Source organism: Engystomops pustulosus, chromosome 6, assembly GCF_040894005.1.
Source record: "Engystomops pustulosus chromosome 6, aEngPut4.maternal, whole genome shotgun sequence".
Classification (NCBI taxonomy): Eukaryota; Metazoa; Chordata; class Amphibia; order Anura; family Leptodactylidae; genus Engystomops; species Engystomops pustulosus.
Genome location: NC_092416.1, coordinates 27,390,577 through 27,409,943, shown reverse-complemented (window position 1 = coordinate 27,409,943; position 19,367 = coordinate 27,390,577). Strand labels below are relative to the sequence as shown.

The following is a 19,367-nucleotide window of genomic DNA, read 5'->3' as shown; positions in this document are numbered from 1 at the left end:
TCATTCCTGAACGACCCATCACCAGTAAGCTAGATCATTAGGATCCGCTCACTAAAAGAGCCGGCTCTTTTGGTGCCTGTATGGCCTCCTATAAAATATATAATAGGGAGACGAAGGCCAGTAAAATCACCCCTCTGACCCCTCTTTACATCACTTTGGCCCCATGCACACGACCGTATGGTATGGTATGGTGGAGTAAGGAGCTGGGAGCTATAGGTGTATTACTAGTATATAACTGGCACATGATTTGCACATGACTGGCACATGATTGGCACATAACTGGCACATGATTGGCACATGACTGGCGCATGACTGGTGAAGGCAGTTGGCAGAAGACGTCCAGTAAATATATAACTAGAGGAGATCAGGACGTGTCCACATACAGGAGGAGATAGGCCTCATCTTTAGGTCCTGTCATCCTCCATATATACAGACAGCAGAACCTCAGGTCCTGTCATCCTCCATATATACAGACAGCAGAACCTCAGGTCCTGTCATCCTCCATATATACAGACAGCAGAACCTCAGGTCCTGTCATCCTCCATATATACAGACAGCAGAACCTCAGAACCTGTCACAGTGAGGTCACAGCTCAGCTGCTCCATGACTCCGGCTGTGACAATGACGCCATGGAGACCAGGAGTAGGGGACGGCGGCCATGTTTACACCAGAAGACCCCGCTGCCCCTCCATCCAGACCTCCAGTAAGAAAGACTCCTCCTGCTCCTGAATTAGGAGGCCGGAGACATGTGAAGAGAAGGAGGTCACACAGTTACTGCACAGAAGGACTCATGGGGAGGCTTCATCTATGGCCGGAGGAGCACTATAAGGCAGGTGAGAGTCGGGGTAGAGCGCCCCCTGTCCCCTAACTGGTTACCCAGGACTCATAGTGATGTCATTGATGTGAATGGGGTTGATAATAAAGTTTCCTGACCCTATAGCAGTGACAGCAGGGGGTCTGGGAATTACTTTATCAGTGGGAGTCATGTGGGAGGAGCTTCAAAAATGGACAATTCTTCTAAGGATCATTGTCCTATTACATGTATCACACGGGAGGAGACATTTATTACTTTAGGGAGATGTGTTTAGGGGAATGTGAATGTTAATGTATATAATGTCCTATACATGACTGTGTATAATGTTCTATAGATCACTGTATATAAGGATGTATATATAACTGTATATGAGATAAATCTATGTGATGAGGGGGGTGTCACTGCATATTAGAGATCCAGGATGTCATTGTATATATAAAATTTACAGTATTTGGATATACAGGCGGTTTCCGACATAAAGGACACCTACCACCAGGATGAAGGACAGTTTGCAAATGAGCCTGAGGGGCTCCAGGCTCCATTGAAACCTATGGAGCCTGGAGCCCCCCAGGCTCATTTCTATACAGTCCTTCATCCTGGTGGTAGATGCCCTTAAAAGGGAACCTGTCAACAGAAGGGTATTTCTCACTGGTGACAGGTTCCTATAAACACTAAACAGAAGATAAACAGTTTTGATAAAAACCACATCATCCCTATGTACTGTGTAGTGTCTATAGGAACCTGTCACCAGTGAGAAATACCCCTCTGCTGACAGCTTCCCTTTAAGGTTTTATTGATAATCCTTGTTCCCATGACAGCACAAAATTTTGAAAATCAATGGTCACAGGGACAAAAATAAAATTTTGTCTGGAGCTAAATTTATAAAATCTACCAAATCCAACTTGCATACAAATTCAACTTAAGAACAAACCTAACAAACCCCTTCTGGGGACCGGCTGCCTGTATAGACCCGATACATCTATAACAAGATTTACTACTCAAATGATTTGCTGCAAAATATCCCCAAATTGTGGAGGTTTATTGTGTCTTTTAATGTTTTTTCATTATTTAGAATTTGTTATTTGCGTGATGGCCACTCGTCGTTCTCCTATGTGCTGAGTGGGTAAGTTACAGGAGGTAAGTGACTGTATATGATGGATTTATATTTTGTGTATTAGATATGTACATTCATGCCTGGACTTGGCTACATGCACCCCCTGTAGTTATACAGGGCGCTGGCCTACAGGGGGCGCATACACAGAACCCTGCACCTCCAGGCTCCGCCCTCTCTGTGATGTATCTAGTAATGTCCACTAAGTAATAACTCTATGTTCACTCATTGTGTGACTTGTAACCTTCATTTTCTAGCAGCTTCCTCCCTCTGCAGTCTCTGTCTCTAAATTTTCCGTCTCCTCTGTGCCGGTGGGTGGAGCCTTTACTCCTCCTACTCACTGCCCCCCTCCCCTCTCCATAGACTTCTATATAATCCGACTCCTCAGTGATTAAATAAATCAGAGACTTCAGAGGGAAAAGCCAACTAGGAGGGAGGATGATAAGAGGTGTAGTGAGAGGATGATAAGAGGTGTAGTGAGAGGATGATAAGAGGTGTAGTAAGAGGATGATAAGAGGTGTAGTAAGAGGATGATAAGAGGTGTAGTAAGAGGATGATAAGAGGTGTAGTAAGAGGAAGAGGAAGCACTTTAATAATAATAATTCCATTATTTATATAGCGCACACAGATGACGTAGCGCTGCACAGAGCTTTCATCTGATAAGATATTACACAGCTTTGTGTAGTCACTATCTATGTCACAGTTGATTTATTGAAACATTACTGAGCTGTTATGGGGCTGCACGGGCTTCTGGGCAGGGTAAAAGTTGTTGGGACATTTAGTAGTGGTGGAGGTTCAGGGTAAACATTGTGGGCATTGGTGGTGGGTGGCAGGGTAAAAGTTTTGTGATGGCTGAGTGGTGGTGGGTGGCAGGGTAAAAGTTTTGTGATGGCTGAGTGGTGGTGGGGGGCAGGGTTAAAGTTGTGGGGGACTAGAGTGGCAGTGGTGGGGCAGGGTAAAAGATGTGTGGGATGGGGGCTGTGTAGGGAGCAGGGTAAGTGTTGCGGGCATTGGGTTGGTGGGGGAATTGTAAAAGTTGTGGGAATAAGGGTAATGGGGAATAGGGTAAAAGTTGTGGGGATTGGGTTGGTGGTGGGGGGTGGGCAGGGTAAAAGTTGTGTGGATTGGGTTGGTGGTGGGGGATCAGGGTCAAAGTTGTGGGGATTGGGTTGGTGGTGGGGGGATCAGGGTAAAAGTTGTGGGGATTGGGTTGGTGTTGGGGGATCAGGGTAAAAGTTGTGGGGATTGGGTTGGTGGTGGGGGGATCAGGGTAAAAGTTGTGGGGATTGGGTTGGTGGTGGGGGGATCAGGGTAAAAGTTGTGGGGATTGGGTTGGTGGTGGGGGATCAGGGTAACAGTTGTAGGGGATTGGGGTGTTGGTGCAGAGTTATACTGGAGCGTCTCATCCTCCACCAGATTTATCCTCCAGCCTCAGACCCTGGGATAGACCTGGCGCAGAGTATGACTGTCTGGTATAGCTCAGCACTGTCTGAGTGTTAGATACTATAGATAAATCTGTCCCATTGGTGTAACCAGGACAGCGGCTACACTACAGACGTCTGCTGCTGGCTCCCTCCTTAGGGTAACACAGCCGAGCAGCCGAGTCACCTACAGATTATCCTATGGATGGGGCGATAATAATGTGGGACCTGAAACCCCTTTAGACCCAGAATAGGTGGGACATTAAGAGGATATAAATATTGTTTTTTTGATGATGAATTGAAAACAGAAAGCAGAATCTGCAGATAGCACCAACTGTGCACTGTACATCCTATCCCCTACTTAAAGACACCCGACTTACAGACGACCCCTAGTTACAGACGGACCTCTCTGACCACTGTGACCTCTGGTGAAGTCTCTGGATGTTACTTTAGTCCCAGACTACAATGGAGCGGTACATACATCAGTCTCACCTTAAAATATGAGTCCTAAAGGGGCCAAGCTCCATGTTACCAAGCTCCACAAGTGGGTGGGTGCGGGTTGGTAAGATAATTATGTAAGATTATTATTGTGCTAAGATTTATCGTCTGGATATAAGAATTACAATGAAAGGAAATCAACCAGTATGAAAAGGTAAAAAAAAACCCTGAAAATACTCACCTCTCCTCCTCTTCATCTTGATCCTGGCGCTTGTCTTTGCTGGTCTTGACACGCCGGGATTCCCCAAAAAAACTTATAAAATATCCCTCCCTAAACCCTGTGCGGTCTAAGGAGGGAGATAGGACCCCCCACCATAATCATACTGGGCCTCTCCCTCTGCAATGTGAAAATGGGTAATTGGAAACTCATCATTGGGTTTGTGAGGGGCAGAAATGTTCTGCTGTTCTTCAATTTCCTACAAACTGTACAGATATCAGCGTCTAGTAAGTAATAACTCCATGTCTGCTCATTGTGGGACTTATAACTTTCATATTCTAGCAGCTTCCTCCCTCTGCAGTAAACATTTTGGAATAGCAGAGCGGTGGTGGGTGGCAGAGTAACAGTTGTGGGCATTGGTGGAGGGTAGCAGGGTAAAAGTTTTGGGATTGCTGAATGGGTGGCAGAGTAAAATATGTGTTTAATGGGGGTTGGGTAGGGAGCAGGGTAAGTGTTGTGGGCATTGGGCTAGTGGGGGAAGGGTAAAAGTTGTGGGAATTAGGTTTCTGGGCAATAGGGTAAAAGTTTTGGGATGGTAGAGTGGTGGTGCGTTGCAGGGTAAATTTTGTGGGGATTGGGTTGGTGGTGGGTGGACAGGGTAAAAGTTGTGGGGATTAGGTTGGGGGTGGGGGGATCAGGGTAAAAGTTGTGGGGATTAGGTTGGGGGTGGGGGGATCAGGGTAAAAGTTGTGGGGATTGGGTTGGTGGTGGGGGATCAGGGTAAAAGTTGCGGGGATTGGGTTGGTGGTGGGGGGATCAGGGTAAAAGTTGTGGGGATCGGGTTGGTGGTGGGGGATCAGGGTAAAAGTTGTGGGGATTGGGTTGGTGGTGGGTTGCAGGGTAAAAGTTGTGGGGATTGGGATGGTGGTGGGGGATCAGGGTAAAAGTTGTGGGGATTGGGTTGGTGGTGGGTTGCAGGGTAAAAGTTGTGGGGATTGGGTTGGTGGTAGGGGGATCAGGGTAAAAGTTGTGGGGATTGGGTTGATGGTGGGGGGATCAGGGGAAAAGTTGTGGGGATTGGATTGGTGGTGGGGGATCAGGGAAAAAGTTGTGGGGATTGGGTTGGTGGTGGGTTGCAGGGTAAAAGTTGTGGGGATTGAGTTGGGGTTGGGGGAATCAGGGTAAAAGTTGTGGGTATTGGGTTGGTGGTGGAGGGATCAGGGTAAAAGTTGTGGGGATTGGGTTGGTGGTGGGGGGTCAGGATAAAAGTTGTGGGGATTGGGTTGGTGGTGGGGGATCAGGGTAAAAGTTGTGGGGATTGGGTTGGTGGTGGGGGGATCAGGGTAAAAGTTGTGGGGATTGGGTTGGTGTTGGGGGATCAGGGTAAAAGTTGTGGGGATTGGGTTGGTGGTGGGGGGATCAGGGTAAAAGTTGTGGGGATTGGGTTGGTGGTGGGGGGATCAGGGTAAAAGTTGTGGGGATTGGGTTGGTGGTGGGGGGATCAGGGTAAAAGTTGTGGGGATTGGGTTGGAGGTGGGGGGATCAGGGTAAAAGTTGTGTGGATTGGATTGGTGGTGGAGGGATCAGGGTAAAAGTTGTATAGGAATGGGGTGTTGGTGGAGGGGGGGTTAAAAGTTGTGGGGATCAGGGAGGTGGAGGGTGGAGGGTGGGCAGGGTGAAAGTTGTGGGGATTGAGTTGGGGGTGGGGGGATCAGGGTAAAAGTTGTGGGGATTGGGTTGGTGGTGGGGGATCAGGGTAAAAGTTGTGGGGATTGGGTTGGTGGTGGGGGGATCAGGGTAAAAGTTGTGGGGATTGGGTTGGTGTTGGGGAATCAGAGTAAAAGTTGTGGGGATTGGGTTGGTGGTGGGGGGATCAGGGTAAAAGTTGTGGGGATTGGGTTGGTGGTGGGGGATCAGGATAAAAGTTGTGGGGATTGGGTTGGTGGTGGGGGATCAGGGTAAAAGTTGTGGGGATTGGGTTGGTGGTGGGGGGATCAGGGTAAAAGTTGTTCGGATTGGGTTGGTGTTGGGGGATCAGGGTAAAAGTTGTGGGGATTGGGTTGGTGGTGGGGGGATCAGGGTAAAAGTTGTGGGGATTGGGTTGGTGGTGGGGGGATCAGGGTAAAAGTTGTGGGGATTGGGTTGGTGGTGGGGGGATCAGGGTAAAAGTTGTGGGGATTGGGTTGGAGGTGGGGGGATCAGGGTAAAAGTTGTGTGGATTGGGTTGGTGGTGGAGGGATCAGGGTAAAAGTTGTATAGGAGTGGGGTGTTGGTGGAGGGGGGGTTAAAAGTCGTGGGGATCAGGGTGGTGGAGGGTGGAGGGTGGGCAGGGTGAAAGTTGTGGGGATTGAGTTGGGGGTGGGGGGATCAGGGTAAAAGTTGTGGGGATTGGGTTGGTGGTGGGGGGATCAGGATAAAAGTTGTGGGGATTGGGTTGGTGGTGGGGGATCAGGGTAAAAGTTGTGGGGATTGGGTTGGTGGTGGGGGGATCAGGGTAAAAGTTGTGGGGATTGGGTTGGTGTTGGGGGATCAGAGTAAAAGTTGTGGGGATTGGGTTGGTGGTGGGGGGATCAGGGTAAAAGTTGTGGGGATTGGGTTGGTGGTGGGGGGATCAGGGTAAAAGTTGTGGGGATTGGGTTGGTGGTGGGGGGATCAGGGTAAAAGTTGTGGGGATTGGGTTGGAGGTGGGGGGATCAGGGTAAAAGTTGTGTGGATTGGGTTGGTGGTGGAGGGATCAGGGTAAAAGTTGTATAGGAGTGGGGTGTTGGTGGAGGGGGGGGGTTAAAAGTTGTGGGGATCAGGGTGGTGGTGGGTGGAGGGTGGGCAGGGTGAAAGTTGTGGGGATTGGGTTGGTGGTGGGGGGATCAAGGTAAAACTTGCATGGGAGTGGGGTGTCGGTGGAGGGTTAAAGTTGTGGGGATCAGGGTGGTGGTGGGTGGTCAGGGTAAAAGTTGTGGGGATTGGGTTGGTGTTGGGGGATCAGGGTAAAAGTTGTGGGGATTGGGTTGGTGGTGGGTTGCAGGGTAAAAGTTGTGGGGATTGGGTTGGTGGTGGGGGATCAGGGTAAAAGTTGTGGGGATTGGGTTGGTGGTGGGTTGCAGGGTAAAAGTTGTGGGGATTGGGTTGGTGGTAGGGGGATCAGGGTAAAAGTTGTGGGGATTGGGTTGGTGGTGGGGGGATCAGGGTAAAAGTTGTGGGGATTGGATTGGTGGTGGGGGATCAGGGTAAAAGTTGTGGGGATTGGGTTGGTGGTGGGTTGCAGGGTAAAAGTTGTGGGGATTGAGTTGGGGGATCAGGGTAAAAGTCGTGGGGATTGGGTTGGTGGTGGAGGGATCAGGGTAAAAATTGTGGGGATTGGGTTGGTGGTGGGGGGATCAGGATAAAAGTTGTGGGGATTGGGTTGGTGGTGGGGGATCAGGGTAAACGTTGTGGGGATTGGGTTGATGGTGGGGGGATCAGGGTAAAAGTTGTGGGGATTGGGTTGGTGGTGGAGGGATCAGGGTAAAAGTTGTGGGGATTGGGTTGGTGGTGGGGGGATCAGGATAAAAGTTGTGGAGATTGGGTTGGTGGTGGGGGATCAGGGTATAAGTTGTGGGGATTGGGTTGGTGGTGGGGGGATCAGGGTAAAAGTTGTGGGGATTGGGTTGGTGTTGGGGGATCAGGGTAAAAGTTGTGGGGATTGGGTTGGTGGTGGGGGGATCAGGGTAAAAGTTGTGGGGATTGGGTTGGTGGTGGGGGGATCAGGGTAAAAGTTGTGGGGATTGGGTTGGTGGTGGGGGGATCAGGGTAAAAGTTGTGGGGATTGGGTTGGAGGTGGGGGGATCAGGGTAAAAGTTGTGTGGATAGGGTTGGTGGTGGTGGGATCAGGGTAAAAGTTGTATAGGAGTGGGGTGTTGGTGGAGGGGGGGTTAAAATAGTGGGGATCAGGGTGGTGGTGGGTGGAGGGTGGGCAGGGTGAAAGTTGTGGGGATTGAGTTGGGGGTGGGGGGATCAGGGTAAAAGTTGTGGGGATTGGGTTGGTGGTGGGGGGATCAGGATAAAAGTTGTGGGGATTGGGTTGGTGGTGGGGGATCAGGGTAAAAGTTGTGGGGATTGGGTTGGTGGTGGGGGGGATCAGGGTAAACGTTGTATGGGTGTGGGGTGTTGGTGGAGGGTAAAATTTGTGGGAATTGGGTTGGTGGTTGGGGAGCTAGGTAAAAGTTGTATGGGAGTGTGGTGTTGGTGGAGGGAGAGGGTAGAAGTTGTGGGTATTGGGTTGGTGGTGGGGGATCAGGGTAAAAGTTGTAGGGGATTGAGGTGTTGGGGCAGAGTTATACTGGAGCATCTCATCCTCCACCAGGTTTATCCTCCAGCCTCAGACCCTGGGATAGACCTGGCGCAGAGTATGACTGTCTGGTATAGCTCAGCACTGTCTGAGTGTTAGATACTATTGATAAATCTGTCCCATTGGTGTAACCAGGACAGCGGCTACACTACAGACGTCTGCTGCTGGCTCCCTCCTTAGGGTAACACAGCCGAGCAGCCGAGTCACCTACAGATTATCCTATGGATGGGACGATAATAATGTGGGACCTGAAACCCCTTAAGACCCAGAATAGGTGGGACATTAAGAGGATATAGATATTGTTGCTTTGATGATGAATGATGATTTGATAAAAAGAACCAAAAGCAGAATCTGCAGAGAGCACAGTACAGGCGGTCCGCTACTTACAGACATTCGACTTACAGACGACCCCTAGTTACAGACGGACCTCTCTGCCCACTGTGACCTCTGGTGACCTCTCTGGATGTTACTTTAGTCCCAGACTACAATGATCAGATGTAAGGAGTCTGTAATAAAGTTTTATTGATAATCTTTGGTGACATTACAGCAAAACATTTTGAAAATCAAATTGTCACTAGGACAAAAATAATTTTGATTATACAATGTACAGTTCTTACTTACATACAAATGCAAGTTAAGAAGAAACCCAAAGTACATGAGAGGAGCGGTACATACATCAGTCTCACCTTAATATATGGCGTCCTTAAGGGGCCAAACGTTACCAAGCTCCACAAGTGGGTGGGTGTGGGTTGGTAAGATAATTATGTAAGTTTATGATTGTGCTATGATTTATTGTCTGGAAATAAGATTAAATAAATAAATATGTAATTAAAATTAAAGGAAATCAACCAGTATGAAAAAGTTTTTAAAAACCACTGAAAATACTCACCTACTCTTCATCTTGATCCCGGCGCTCGTCTTTGCTAGTCTTGACATGCCGGGATCACCTATAAAGAGCAGGCCGGATCATGGGGATGAGATGTCTGGTGCTCTGGGCTCCGGTCAGTATTTTCAGTGTTTTTTACTTTTTCCTACTGGTTGATTTCCTTTATAAAGACAAATCAGTCTCATCACATAACTATGAGTGTGGGAACCAGGTGAAACATTATGCAGTGAAAAACAACACAAGTGCAGATGAGATGAGGCAAATGGAGCGGATCCGGTACCAGGCCGGGGGTAAGAGGCTTATACAGGGGCGTAACTACAGCAGTAGCAGCCATAGCAGCCGCTATGGGGCCCACAGTGTCAGGGGGCCCCAGCATCCGACCTAACACAATAAAGAATGGAGTATCTGCACCATTATATCCATATTGTACTGCACATGTCCAGCATAATCTGTATATAACGTATACCGTGATGTATATATGCAGTATCTGTGATGTGTATATGGTGTCTGTATACACTGTATGTGAGTATGTAGCATATGGCACTGTATGTATGTGTATATGCACATGAGTGTATTTATATGTGATTGTAACTCGCATGTGTGAGTATACTAACATGTATATTTTTTAAGTGGGAAGGGGGGGCCCCATGCAGTAGCCTGCTAGGGGGCCCTGTCTCTCCTAGTTACGCCATTGGGCTTATATCTTGGTCACACACTGGAATGTGGGGTTTCTCTCCATCCATTTCACACTGGCTAGACTGTGGATTATTCCACCAAGGAGGTTGTCAAGGGTTATTGCTGGTGATGATGGAGCAGTATTGTGGTCAGGGATGATGGAGCAGTATTGTGGTCAGGGATGATGGAGCAGTACTGTGGTCAGGGATGATGGAGCAGTATTGTGGTCAGGGATGATGGAGCAGTATTGTGGTCAGGGATGATGGAGCAGTATTGTGGTCAGGGATGATGGAGCAGTATTGTGGTCAGGGATGATGGAGCAGTACTGTGGTCAGGGATGATGGAGCAGTATTGTGGTCAGGGATGATGGAGCAGTATTGTGGTCAGGGATGATGGAGCAGTATTGTGGTCAGGGATGATGGAGCAGTATTGTGGTCAGGGATGATGGAGCAGTATTGTGGTCAGGGATGATGGAGCAGTATTGTGCTCAGGGATGATGGAGCAGTATTGTGCTCAGGGATGATGGAGGAGTATTGTGCTCAGGGATGATGGAGCAGTATTGTGCTCAGGGATGATGGAGCAGTATTGTGCTCAGGGATGATGGAGCAGTACTGTGGTCAGGGATGATGGACAGAGATTGTGGACAGAGATGATGTTTGACAAAGTGCCACAGGACACAATCAGAACATATCAGGAATGAAACCAAAGGTCCCAACAAATAGCAGCATCAGTAGAGTCATCAGGAACAAGAGCGTCCTCATGAGCAGGGTCAGTAGAGTCATCGGGAATAGGAGTGACATCACTAGCAGGGTCAGTAGAGTCATCGGGAATAGGAGTGACATCACTAGCAGGGTCAGTAGTGACAGGCAATATAATGGAGAAGATATAAGTAAAGCAAGTACTGTACCTGTAGGTCAAGCTACTACCCCCATTCATGTCCTTTCTGGGCCACACACCATTTCCTCTATACCCTTCGGGGGTCAGCTGTCACTGAACTGGGACTACTCCTGGGGTAGCGACCTGGTGGTTCCCCGCAGCGAAGACCAGATCCCCGTATGGGGGTTAAAGGGTGAAAACCGGGGGATCACTTAGACAACGCCCTCAGGATTAGCCCTAAGCCAAACCAGTTCAGTGGCGCAGTGGGTCCACACCCGCTGCCTTACATTACCCAAGAGAGGAACATAGAGATGGTGCCCGCAGGATCATTCTTATAAAAAAAGGGACATTTATGGAAAACTTTATGAAAGTTAAAGTAGATACTGGACAATGTAACACATTCCTACATAAGACCACCCCTTAGAGAAGACCAAGTTTTTTTTAGCAATCATTTTTTTCTTGTTTATACTCTATAAAAGCTGCCCCTGTATGAGCGGACCCCCATTTATCTGACCAAAGACCACTTCTTGTGCAATATTTTTTAATGGTGAAGATATAAACCCCCGCACTCCACATTCTCATCTACAGATTTGTAAAGTAGAGTTTGGTTGATCTTCCTGATGTTGCCTCCAATATGTCTGATTTCTTTTACAATATTCAGTCTAGCATCTGTACACCTGATTTATCAAATGTTAAGTTGTAAAATTTCCAAAAAAAATTCTTGGATCCAATCCCAGTGAATGGATGGAGTAGAAAATGGAATTTTGTAAACTCAACCCCCTAAAATGAATCACTTTTGGGCTGAGCTCAATGACCTTCCACCACCCTCCTCCCTCATCTCCCAAGCATCAATGTCCTCCGTGTCATTGCTTTCTTGTCAATTGGGTGGAGCCACACTGTTTGCTCCAGCCTAGAGCCAATCATCTGGCAGTAGAGAGTCTAATTAGAATAGTTCCAGGGTAGGGTCAGCACACAATATGCTAATTAGGCTCCCTACTGTCAGATGGGCGGCCCTAGACATCAGGAATAATGACAATGTTTGCCCAGGAATGATGAGGGCTAAAAGGAAACGTGTCACCAAATAATCCAGATTTTTTTTATCAATGAGAATTGGTTTTTTTTAACCTTTTACTAATTGTTGAGAAAATCTTTTTTTATTGCTACAAATTTTTGAGAAAATGTAACAAATGATAGAAATGTGGTAGAAATAACAAAATACTCATAAACTTGTAATATAAATTAATATAAAGGCACAAAAATACTACAATTAGTAAGAAAACAATTCCATCTGCGCAGCAATGAGCGGAGTCGCACATATTACAGGGTGGAGGTGATGGAGGTGGTGAAAGGTCGAGGTGAAAGGTCGTATGTAAATGTTATGAATTTGGAAAATGAGATTTCAGGGGGAATGGAATAAGAGTCACGCTGATGTGTAACAATGGAAGGGAAGTGACACGGGACCCGAAAGTAGAGGATAACAATGGGGGGATCATCAATGAGAAGGAAAGGTTAATGGGAAATAACAAGTGGAGGAACCATTCTGGGGACATGGAATATAATTTATATTGTGTCATGAAGAGTCATGAATTTTCCAATCTACCTTCTGTATCAATTTTCAAGATCTCTGCTTGCTTTGTAAAGCGCTGCAGAATTTGATGGCGCTATATAAATATAGTTTATTATTATAAGAATAGGGACCACGAGAGGAGGGCCTTGTGCTGGAGAGGTGATTTTGGGGGACATGAATGATGGGGCCACAGTCTGGTTATGTGTGTGGGGGCTGGGGTGACTTGGGTATTTAGTAATAGTCTGGGCCAGGTTCTCTATAATATACTAATGTGTTACCAAGCATAAGTTTTCGGGCCTTTTATCATTATTTATGTGTTTCGGTGCTGTACTTTATGATTCCCAATAGGCCAAAATGTGTGATGCCCAATAGGCCAAAACGTGTGATGCCCAATAGGCCAAAACGTGTGATGCCCAAGAGAGGCCAAAATATATGATGCCCACGAGGCCAAAATGTGTGATGCCCAAGAGAGGCCAAAATATATGATGCCCAGGAGGCCAAAATGTGTGATGGCCAAGAAGGCAAAATCTGTGATGGCCAAGAGAGGCCAAAATGTGTAATGCCCAAGAGGCCAAAATGTGTGATGCCCAAGAGGCCAAAATGTGTGATGCCCAAGAGGCCAAAATGTGTGATGCCCAAGAGAGGCCAAAATGTATGATGCCCAAGAGAGGCCAAAATGTATGATGCCCAAGAGAGGCCAAAATGTATGATGCCCAAGAGAGGCCAAAATGTGTGATGGCCAAGAGGCCAAAATGTATGATGCCCAAGAAGGCAAAATGTGTGATGTCCAAGAGGCCAAAATGTGTGATGCCCAAGAGAGGCCAAAATGTGTGATGCCCAAGAGAGGCCAAAATGTATGATGCCCAAGAGGCCAAAATGTGTGATGGCCAAGAGGCCAAAATGTGTGATGCCCAAGAGAGGCCAAAATATATGATGCCCAAGAAGGCAAAATGTGTGATGCCCAAGAGGCCAAAATGTGTGATGCCCAAGAGAGGCCAAAATGTGTGATGCCCAAGAGAGGCCAAAATATATGATGCCCAAGAAGGCAAAATGTGTGATGCCCAAGAGGCCAAAATATATGATGCCCAAGAGGCCAAAATGTATGATGCCCAAGAGAGGCCAAAATGTATGATGCCCAAGAGGCCAAAATATATGATGCCCAAGAGGCCAAAATGTATGATGTCCAAGAGGCCAAAATGTGTGATGCCCAAGAGAGGCCAAAATGTGTGATGCCCAAGAGAGGCCAAAATGTGTGATGCCCAAGAGAGGCCAAAATGTGTGATGCCCAAGAGGCCAAAATGTGTGATGGCCAAGAGAGGGTCTAATTAGAATAGTTCCAGGGTAGGGTCAGCACACAATATGCTAATTAGGCTCCCTACTGTCAGATGGGCGGCCCTAGACATCAGGAATAATGACAATGTTTGCCCAGGAATGATGAGGGCTAAAAGGAAACGTGTCACCAAATAATCCAGATTTTTTTTATCAATGAGAATTGTTTTTTTTAACCTTTTACTAATTGTTGAGGAAATCTTTTTTTACTGTTACAAATTTTTGAGAAAATGTAACAAATGATAGAAATGTGGTAGAAATAACAAAATACTCATAAACTTGTAATATAAATTAATATAAAGGCACAAAAATACTACAATTAGTAAGAAAACAATTCCATCTGCGCAGCAATGAGCGGTGTCGCCCATATTACAGGGTGGAGGTGATGGAGGTGGTGAAAGGTCGAGGTGAAAGGTCGTATGTAAATGTTATGAATTTGGAAAATGAGATTTCAGGGAGAATGGAATAAGAGTCACGCTGATGTGTAACAATGGAAGGGAAGCGACGCTGGGACACGAAAGTAGAGGATAACAATGGGGGGATCATCAATGAGAAGGAAAGGTTAATGGGAAATAACAAGTGGAGGAACCATTCTGGGGACATGGAATATAATTTATATTGTGTCATGAAGAGTCATGAATTTTCCAATCTACCTTCTGTATCAATTTTCAAGATCTCTGCTTGCTTTGTAAAGCGCTGCAGAATTTGATGGCGCTATATAAATATAGTTTATTATTATAAGAATAGGGACCACGAGAGGAGGGCCTTGTGCTGGAGAGGTGATTTTGGGGGACATGAATGATGGGGCCACAGTCTGGTTATGTGTGTGGGGGCTGGGGTGACTTGGGTATTTAGTAATAGTCTGGGCCAGGTTCTCTATAATATACTAATGTGTTACCAAGCATAAGTTTTCGGGCCTTTTATCATTATTTATGTGTTTCGGTGCTGTACTTTATGATTCCCAAGAGGCCAAAATGTATGATGCCCAAGAGGCCAAAATGTATGATTCCCAATAGGCCAAAACGTGTGATGCCCAATAGGCCAAAACGTGTGATGCCCAATAGGCCAAAACGTGTGATGCCCAAGAGGCCAAAATGTATGATGCCCAAGAGGCCAAAATGTGTGATGCCCACGAGGCCAAAATGTGTGATGCCCAAGAGAGGCCAAAATATATGATGCCCAGGAGGCCAAAATGTGTGATGCCCAAGAGAGGCCAAAATATATGATGCCCAGGAGGCCAAAATGTGTGATGGCCAAGAAGGCAAAATCTGTGATGGCCAAGAGAGGCCAAAATGTGTAATGCCCAAGAGGCCAAAATGTGTGATGTCCAAGAGAGGCCAAAATGTATGATGCCCAAGAGGCCAAAATGTGTGATGGCCAAGAGGCCAAAATGTATGATGCCCAAGAAGGCAAAATCTGTGATGGCCAAGAGAGGCCAAAATATATGATGCCCAAGAAGGCAAAATGTGTAATGCCCAAGAGGCCAAAATGTGTGATGCCCAAGAGGCCAAAATGTATGATGCCCAAGAGGCCAAAATGTGTGATGGCCAAGAGAGGCCAAAATGTATGGTGCCCAAGAGGCCAAAATATATGATGCCCAAGAGAGGCCAAAATGCATGATGCCCAAGCGGCCAAAATGTGTGATGGCCAAGAGAGGCCAAAATTTATGGTGCCCAAGAGAGGCCAAAATGTATGATGCCAAAGAAGGCAAAATGTATAATGCCCAAGAGGCCAAAATGTATGATGCCCAAGAGAGGCCAAAATGTATGATGCCCAAGAGGCCAAAATATATGATGCCCAAGAGGCCAAAATGTATGATGCCCAAGAAGGCAAAATGCATGATGGCCAAGAGAGGCCAAAATGTATGGTGCCCAAGAGAGGCCCAAATGTATGATGCCCAAGAAGGCAAAATGTGTAATGCCCAAGAGGCCAAAATGTATGATGCCCAAGAGAGGCCAAAATGTATGATGCCCAAGAAGGCAAAATGTGTAATGCCCAAGAGGCCAAAATGTATGATGCCCAAGAGAGGCCAAAATGTATGATGCCCAAGAAGGCAAAATGTGTGATGCCCAAGAGGCCAAAATGTATGATGCCCAAGAAAGGCCAAAATGTATGATGCCCAAGAAGGCAAAATGTGTAATGCCCAAGAGGCCAAAATGTATGATGCCCAAGAGAGGCCAAAATGTATGATGCCCAAGAAGGCAAAATGTGTAATGCCCAAGAGGCCAAAATGTATGATGCCCAAGAGGCCAAAATGTATGATGCCCAAGAGAGGCCAAAATGTATGATGCCCAAGAAGGCAAAATGTGTAATGCCCAAGAGGCCAAAATGTATGATGCCCAAGAGAGGCCAAAATGTATGATACCCAAGAGAGACCACAACTACTGGTGCCCGAGTGTGGATCAAACTAATGGTGCCCGAGTGAGGACCAAACTAATGGTGCCCGAGTGAGGACCAAACTAATGGTGCCCGAGTGAGGACCAAACTAATGGTTCCCAAGTGAGGACCAAACTAATGGTGCCCGAGTGAGGACCAAACTAATGGTGCCCGAGTGAGGACCAAACTAATGGTGCCCGAGTGAGGACCAACTAATGGTGCCCGAGTGAGGACCAACTAATGGTGCCCGAGCGAGGACCAAACTAATGGTGCCCGAGTGAGGACCAAACTAATGGTGCCCGAGTGAGGACCAAACTAATGGTGCCCGAGTGAGGACCAAACTAATGGTGCCCGAGTGAGGACCAAACTAATGGTGCCCGAGTGAGGACCAAACTAATGGTGCCCGAGTGAGGACCAAACTAATGGTGCCCGAGTGTGGACCAAACTAATGGTGCCCGAGTGAGGACCAAACTAATGGTGCCCGAGTGTGGACCAAACCCTTATCTGAAATCTCCTGTGATTATTGTAGATTATTGTCTTTCTGATTCTCCTGCATTTATTAATTTGTCTTTTTTTGTCTTGCAGAGCTCATGTGTGGTACAAGCAGTATATATATATATATATATCCCATATACACTGATTGTGCCGCCATACGCCGTGTACCTTCTGTGAGGCGTCAGGATCACATGCTGCACTCCATGGCAGTGCATAGAGAGGAAATCACTGATATAGTAATCAATTGTACTGGTGTCTTAAAGAGATAGCGGTACATTTGATCTTGGGGTTAATATTGAGACTCCTGGATCCCTGGAGGAAGAGGTGAGTAACTGCCCGGTCAGGACAAATATCTAGGTACCAGAATCAGGCCCAGTACATGGGAGGTGGATGGAAGAGGAGCTGCAGGGATCCTCCACACTCCGATAAGTAGTGATATTATATTATGTTACTGTTACCATATATAATTACACATGTTTATGACGTGTTTGTATATGTCAGTAGGTCACCCAGGCCATAGAGGGATCACAGGATCCGTATATAGGCTCCAGATCAGCGGCAGCTTCCAGGAATATGCTCCGGATACACAGCACCACAGCCTGAGGAAGGGGCCTCCTCCAGTCCACAACGTCACATCCCTGGTACTTACCCTGCACTGTATACATTATATCTATTCTATCATTGTTTATTTTGTGTTTGTATCCTTGCAATGCAATCAGGTTTTAGATTGAATTGGTCGGTGTTCCGGTCAGAGCCTATTGGCTAAGATTGGACACATGTTTTACCCCTATGCTGTATATCTTGTCATTCATTGCCATGAATAAGGATATACTTTTTATCGTGACTCTGTCTTCCATCCGGGTCCATCTTTTAAAAGCCGTATGTGTTTTTTGAAGACTACAATAAAAAAAATCTACATTTTTCGCAAATTTTGGAGTGGAGTTTGCTCTAGAGCCGGACTTTTGTGTTCATTCTATAATTGTTGTTATAAGATCTCCAAGGAGAAGGGTCAGGCCTGGAGATTGGGAATACGGATGTGTATGAAGTGCATAGGTCTGAGCTGTCATATCATATACACACTGCCCAGGATGGGGACCTGTGTTTATGGATAATGGAACGATCACTGATGGGTTTCTTGGTGTCTCCTACAAGATAAGACATGGGGGAGGAGGTGCGCGGTGCTGTACCCCACCTGTACAGGGTGTCATTGGTGAGTGCACAGCACCAGGTCATCCAGGTATGGGGGGTAGGGGTGGGGATCAGCACTGTGATTGGTGGCAGGTAATAGAGTGGGTGCTCTGTGTCTAATACCTACCAATAGAGAGCACCCCAAAATTCTGACTGATAGGGGGAAGAAGGGAATTGGGGTGACTCTCCTTGATGATGTCCAGCACCTTTAATAAAGGATATTATTTTATCTGCTGTTCCTCATTGCCATTTGTTTCCTCTCTTTCTCCAGGACATATCACACCCATCACCGTGTTCTGATCCCTACAAGGAATCCGAGCGCTCATCCATATCCTACAGATGGAGAATCCAGACACAGATCCCCCAGGATTCCCCCTCAGCCATCGCTTCCTGTCCTGACCTGGAGAAGCTGAGGCTGATGACTACTACACGGCCACCAGGTTCTCCATCTCTGCCTCACGTCTCTGCCTCCTTCTCCCACCCAGAAGATGAGGCACTGACCCGGGATTCCTCCTCAGACTAATGATCGCATTGTGTAGGAAGACGTCATGGACAGATGGGAACAGCTGTGATTTGTCATTTAGGGTCCAAGTGTGATTAAACTTTGTCTTTCCATCTGATGTGTGAGTGACGGGTATGTTTTATGTCCTCTATATCTGCCAGAGAGCGTATAGAAAGGGGTATGAGAACTAGGACACTAGTATATACCACAAATATATAAAAATTAAGGTCGCAGAGGTCAAACCATTTCACATCACACTCACCTTACAAAGAAAAAAATGAAGAAACTTCTATCATGTCTCACAACCATCCCGGATTCGGCAGGACAGTCACGGGTTTTCACCTCTGCCCCGCCATCAAGGGCAGCTGGAAGGTTGTCCCAGATATTCCCTCCAGGTCCTGGACTGGCTGGGGTTCTGTGTCCCGCCTAGTAGATACTTTCAAAGCCAGAACTTGCAATACTGAATTACTTCTACAGACATCGGGCAGGGAATCCTTTTGAGAGATGTGTCGGGTTAGCGGCAGAGCAGAGACCACATCATCAGGGAGATATCACCATCTGTCCATATATGGTCTCTACACCTCCCAGGGCTTCCCCAGACAGAACCTCCAGACTCCACCTGCCATAGAGACACAGAGCCTCTATTCACTAGGCTATGGGCTTAGTGGTTGTCTATAAGTGGATTTTTTTGTAACTAAGAGCTGTTAACTGTTAATGTTACACTGTGACACAGACTTAATGCACTGCTATATAGATAGAGGGATACTCTCAGAGATTATTATTGTAATTATTGAAACATTTATTATTATTATTTATATTATGGAGACGATTATTATTATTATTATGGAGACGATTATTATTATTAATAATAATAATAAAAATAATAACCATCTCCATAGTAAAAATAATAATTAAAATAATAATAATTGTCTCAATAACTACAATGATAATCACTGAGAAGATCCATCTCTATATACCAGTGCATTAAGTCTGTGTCACAGTGTAACTTGTAACAGTTAACAGCTCTTATAGACAACCACTAAGCCCATAACCTAGTGGGTAGAGGCTCTGTAACTCTATGGCAGGTGGAGTGAGGAGGTTCTTGGTTCAAATCCCAGCCTGGGCATAAATTTATTTAATATTATTAT

The 19,367-nt window shown here is 46.5% G+C and overlaps 1 long non-coding RNA gene across 1 annotated transcript; it reads left to right on the top strand.

Annotated features, from left to right (window-relative positions):
- Positions 1-338: 338 nt before the first annotated feature.
- On the top strand, positions 339-18,309 carry LOC140065622 (uncharacterized). Its single transcript, XR_011847987.1, has 4 exons — positions 339-833; positions 1,887-1,951; positions 16,620-17,170; positions 17,989-18,309. It is a non-coding gene; the product is annotated as an uncharacterized lncRNA (long non-coding RNA).
- Positions 18,310-19,367: the final 1,058 nt, after the last annotated feature.